Below are 6,000 nucleotides of genomic sequence, written 5' to 3'. Positions count from 1 at the left end.
CATTCATCCTGATCTAAAAGCCGAATACTTGTTGGAAGAAAATCCACGAAATTTATGGACTTCTCTTAAGAAATGCTATGAATAACAAAAGGCACTTATCCTGCCCGCGGCCAATTATGAGTGGACCCAACTTCGCTTACAGGACTTTAAAACTGTAAGTGATTATAACCATGCTGTTCATATGATCTGCTCAAAGTTGCAATTCTGCGAGAAAGAACCTTCAGATGCGGATAAGATAGAAAAGACTCTATCTACTATGCTTCCCTATGAAAGGATTCTTCAACAACAATACTGTGAAAGGAATTTTCAGGTTTATTCCGATCTTATTCATACATTACATGAGGCCGAAAAACATTCCGAACTTATGGTTTGGAATAATCAGCAACGCCCTGTAGGGTCTGCTCCATTGCCTGAAGTACATCCTTATTATAAGAATAAACCCAAATTTAATGAAGGATCTTCTAAGAACTATCATCAAGCAAATTCCAAGAAGGGTAAGAAAATCCGCAAACGCAACAAGAAATTCCAGAATCGTGTTTCCAACAAGGGTAAGAACATTTCCAAACATAGGAGTGACAAACTTGTGTGCCAAAAGTGCGGCTGTTACAGCCACATTACAAAGAAATGTCGTACCCCGAGTCATCTTGTTGATCTTTACTTAAAGTCCGTGGGACGTGGACATGCTACTCAAGGACAGAAGTATGAAGCCCACTTCAACTATCAACCTGACACCACCAGGGAAGAGGCTAGTTGTTCGCAACAAATTTCCGAGGAACCAAGCAACAACCCCATACCAGGAGGCGAGGATCTTGCTACAGAGAATATGATCGTGGAATACGCTTCCAATGACATATTTGGAGACCTTGAATAGGCTCCTAATCTCCAAAAGATTCCAAAGTCTTGATGTCCTATTTACTAGTATTTGTAATATTTAGCACAATTTATGTCTTAAAGTGTTGTAAATAAATAAGGTCATCACTTTCTTAGGTTGGGTATAAAATAAATGTATTGTATACACTTGATATTCAATAAATATAGTATGTATTCTATATATCATCAAAGAATTTCATATTAAATTCTTCATTTATATATAGATTTATACAGGAGTCGATCCGATGGACGAGGAATTATGCGTTGTGGATAGTGGAACCACAAATTCTATACTTAGGGAAACAAAATATTTCCAAACTCTTACAAAGAAATAAGGAAATATTTTGACAATCGCGGGACGCGATGCAACGATAGTTGGCACTGGTCGTGCCACTATTGTACTCCCAATGGGTACCCATATTACAATTGAGGATGCACTTTTGTATCCTGATTCAAAGCGTACCCTACTAAGCTATAGATATATCCGTCAAAATGGTTTTCATATTGAAACCGGTGATGACAATAATGAGGAATTGCTCCTCATTACTAAAGATAACGGATATGGCAAACAAATTGTTGAACAAATTACTTCTTTTCCGTCCGGATTGTACTACACATACATTAAACCCGTACCACATGTTGTGTATAAGGTAATTTTTCAGAATATTGATACATTCAAAACTTGGCATGACCGCCTTGGCCATCCTGGTGTAGGGATGATGTAACATCCCAAAAATTTACCAATTAAATTGCACGCTAAAAATAATTTTTCAAAATTCTTTTCGTCGTTGAGCTCAATCCTTCCAAAAATCTTTCCCTGACCCGACACCTGATTCCGACCGCTGTCCCGTCTCTCTTTTTCTCCTCGCTCCGCGTGCGTCGTCCGACCGGATGTCACGGCGCGCGTGGCCGACCAGGCCGCAGTGGCTGCCGCGAATTCCGCCGGCGTGCGCTCGCTTTCTCTCTCTCTTCTTCTTCTCTTTTTCTTTTTCTCTTTTTCCATTTTCCCTCTTTTTCTTTTTTTCGTTCTCCTCCTTCCTTCCTTCCCTCTCTCTCCTTCCTTCCTCTCCCGTGATGCACGCCCCGAGCGCCGCTCGGCTCACCGTCGCCCTTGCCCCACGCACCGCCGCGCGCACCCCCGCTCCCGTGCACGCGCGCGTGTGCGCGCCCCTGCACGCCAAGCTCATCGCCGCCTCGACGCACGCCCTGGCCGCGCATGCGGGCGCGCACCGGGTGCCCGCGCTGCCCGCCGCTGATGGCCGCCCAGCTCGCTTGTCCACGCGCCCCCGAGCTTCGCCGGACCGCCACCGCCCTCCTGTACCACCTCGCCGCTCACGCCGCCGCAGAGCACAGGGCCGTCGCCTCGCCGCTCGCGCCGCTCGGCGACAAGCACAGCGTCCGCCCCCCCCCCACGTGCCACAGTGCTCGGCGCGCCACTCGCCGCTGCCCGAGTGGTCTTGTCACCCCTGTGCCGCCGCGAATCGAGCTGTCGCGGCTCCAATCGCCATTAATGGCGCCCGTGGAGCTCGCCGGCCGACCGCACCATGGCCACCGCCCCACGGCTCTCCCCGCCGCCTTATTTCGCCTATAAAAGGGGCCCTCGCGTCGCCCTTCACCTCCACGACCTCCACCGCCGCTCCAAGCCTCCTCCCGAGCTCCCAACACCTCCGCCCACCATTGCCGCCGCCCCAAGACGCCAGCCACCGCGGAGCTCCCCTCCCCGCTGCACCCCAGCCCAAACCAAGGTAGGCAATAGAGCCCCCGAGGTTCCCTTCCCCTTTTCCGCCAGGTCCGGGCCGCCGACGAGCTTTGCAGCGCAGCTCCCACGCTCTCCGCCGCCCGCTGCCCGCCGCCCGCCGTGGCCAGGTCACCCCGGACCGCCTCTGGCCGAGCTACGGCCGGGGATCGGCCCCACGGATCTCCCTACTCCTTTTCCCCCTCCTCCCGTCCGCTATCGTGGCCCAGGGTCGCCGGCCAAGCGCCGCCGACGCCCGCCCCCTCCATTCCTCTGTTTCCCGTGGAGGGAGGAGGAAGAAGATGGCATCCTTGCCAAAAACCCCTCCCCTTCCCTCTATTTACTAAAGAACCCCCACCCTTGTAACCCTTTTTCCAAAAAGGCCCTTCCTGTTTTCCTTTTTGTAAACAAACCCTCCCACCACATATATTTAATTTTAAATAAACCCCTACACCTTTTTAGTATGTCTAGGATATTTCTAGAAATTACGATTAGGCCCTTCCACTCTCAGAAATAATTACAAATAGGTCCCTGACTCCTTATTTAACCCCTAAACCTTTATCTAACCTATCATTTTATGTGCCAAACAACCTCTGATCGATCCAAAACTTTACCAAGCCATTTCTAGCATAGTTTTGGCCATGCCATTAGGAAATTGCCCAAAAATATTACTTCTATCTTAATACCTTATTTGTTTCCGAATCGAGCTCAACGATAAAGCTTTTATTTCTTTTTCTTGATTGTGTGCTTGTTTGGATACGTCGTAGATCACGGTGTGAACGAAGGAGAGCCCATCGACGAGCAGTACTGCGAGCAAGCGAACGAGGACCAGTTCTGCGACCCCGAACCCGAAGGACAGTACCTCGATCAGGACTTCCCGGAAGGCTTTGAAGACGGCAAGTTCAATCCCGCCCTTTGATGCATGTTTTGTCCTAGTTTTTATAAACACAACCTATTGGCCTATTTTATAAAATTGCATATGTTTTGCCTACTGAAAACATGGTTGGATAGCCACCCCTTGATTTGTTATAACCATTCCTTGACCACCTAGATTAATGTATGAATGTGTTTTGTTTGGACGTTAATCGCTGCTAGAACGCTTAGGACCTTATACGCAATACAACTTGTTTTATAAAGAAAATGTGTGCGTGTGTGGGAAGGGAGAAATGTGGAATTTTGAAAGATGAGTTTAGACAGGATGGATGTCATTTCTGTGTGATTTCCCGATTGGTGTGCTTGTACCTGTGTGGTTAAGCAAGGAAGGGAGATATCCATCTTGTCACAACTAAGGACCGAGTTGGTGTGTCATCTCACCTAACTCCACTATCATGCAAACCACTCGACCGTTGAATGGGCAACGGCTTAGCATAAACCCCACTAGTTAGTTTGATAGCCATCAGGAGAGCTGAGAGCAACGGGTGATCAAGGAGAAGGGATTAGCTCTGTGTGACTTATGCCCCGGTTAGAACCTCTGTGATAGGTCAATGACCCCTTGGTGGATCCCGTGATGGCTAGTCAGGTCTAGCTAAGGTGGGTAATGACTTTGTTGGGATATGCACCGACACTAAGGTGATCGAGTTACGGTACCCCGCTTGTGGGTAAAGTTGCACACCTCTACATAGTTAAAATCTATTCGAATAGCCATGCCCACGGTACTGGGTGAGTTACGGTGTGGTCACATAACTAATGTTTATTTTGGGATGAGTTGGCTTGAGTTATTTTGGAAATGTGTCCTGCAGTTGTGCCGTGTGCTACGGCGGATGAGGAGTCCGGTAGTAGCTTAAAATTTGGGTCATGTGTGGGCCAACATTATGTGTTATTCAGTACAAAGAAAACTTGCTTTGAAAATCTTTTCTTTCAAATGAGCTCATGCATAAAATATTGCTTTCCGCAAATTAAACCCCAGCCTTATCCTTGATGTAACCGATGCATTATATACTGTTTATACCCCCTTCGTGGGTGTGGTTGGACTTGCGAAGTACGTTTGTACTCACCCCATCCTTAATTTTTTTACAGAGGAAGACCCAGACTTTATTCCCGAAGACGTTGAGTAGAGGTTCCGTCCTGCACCCAACCTTGCATGTGGATTAGGGTCACCCGCAGGAGGTTCCGCATGGCGCAAGACTCTGATGACCCCCTTTTCGTAATTAATATCATTGTGTGGGTGTGGGTTGTTATCCTCGCGATAGTGGTGCTTCACTGCCCACTTCCGCGAAGAGTTGTATGGTGATGTACCATCTGATGTAATAAAAGTGTTATCAGCCTCCTGGGACTGATATTGTAGCACTTTTAAGTCTTCTCTTATGAGGGGACGCTTCAGATGATGAAAAAAATTATCGGCAATTCAAATAGTCATGAGTTAAATATTGCTAAATTTCCCAAATTATCAAATTTTATGTGCACTTCATGTGCTACGGGGAAATTGATTTTACGTCCATCACACGTTAAAATTCAAAATGAGCCACTCAAATTCCTTGAACGCATTCAAGGCGACATATGTGGCCCCATACAACCTACGTATGGACCTTTCAGGTACTTCATGGTTCTAATAGATGCATCTACTAGATGGTCTCATGTGTGTCTTTTATCCACACATAACCATACTTTTGCAAAGATTATTGCTCAAGTCATTAGACTTAGAGCACAAAATCCTGAACATCAAATTCAATCAATTCGAATGGACAATGCTGCTGAATTTTCCTCAAAGGCTTTCAATGATTATTGTATGGCTTTAGGAATTCAAGTTCAACACTCTGTCCCATATGTCCATACACAAAATGGTTTAGCATAATCTCTTATTAAGAGAATTAAACTCATTGCAAGACCCTTACTACAAAATTGCAATATTCCAACTTCATGTTGGGGTCATGCAATCTTACACACTGCAGACTTAATTCAATTGCGACCAACTGCATATCATGTAGTCTCTCCTATGCAATTAGTACATGGGAATACGCCAAATATTTTCCATCTGCGAAAATTTGGTTGCGCAGTATACGTACCGATCCCACTACCTAAGCGTACCGTTATGGGCCCACACAGGAAACTGGGAATCTATGTGGGGTATCAATCACCATTGATTATTAAATACATTGAACCCCTCACAGAGGGCCTATTCACGGCTCGGTATACTGATTGCATATTCAATGAGGACCATTTCTCGGCATTAGGGGGAGACTATAAGTACCAAAATGAATGCCAGAAAATCAATTGGGATACCCAAGGCATTTCCTCCTCAGATCCGCGTACTCAAGAAACTGAACAACAAGTTCAGAAAATCATAAATTTGTAACATATTGCAAATAACCTGCCAGAAGTATTTACTGATTATAAGAGTGTCACAATGTCCTCTTATCCTGCACGGAATGCACCCAAAAGAGTAGAGATACCAAACA

The sequence above is a fragment of the Panicum virgatum genome, chromosome 2K, assembly GCF_016808335.1.
Source record: "Panicum virgatum strain AP13 chromosome 2K, P.virgatum_v5, whole genome shotgun sequence".
Classification (NCBI taxonomy): domain Eukaryota; kingdom Viridiplantae; phylum Streptophyta; class Magnoliopsida; order Poales; family Poaceae; genus Panicum; species Panicum virgatum.
Note: the sequence above shows the minus strand (reverse complement) of the source record.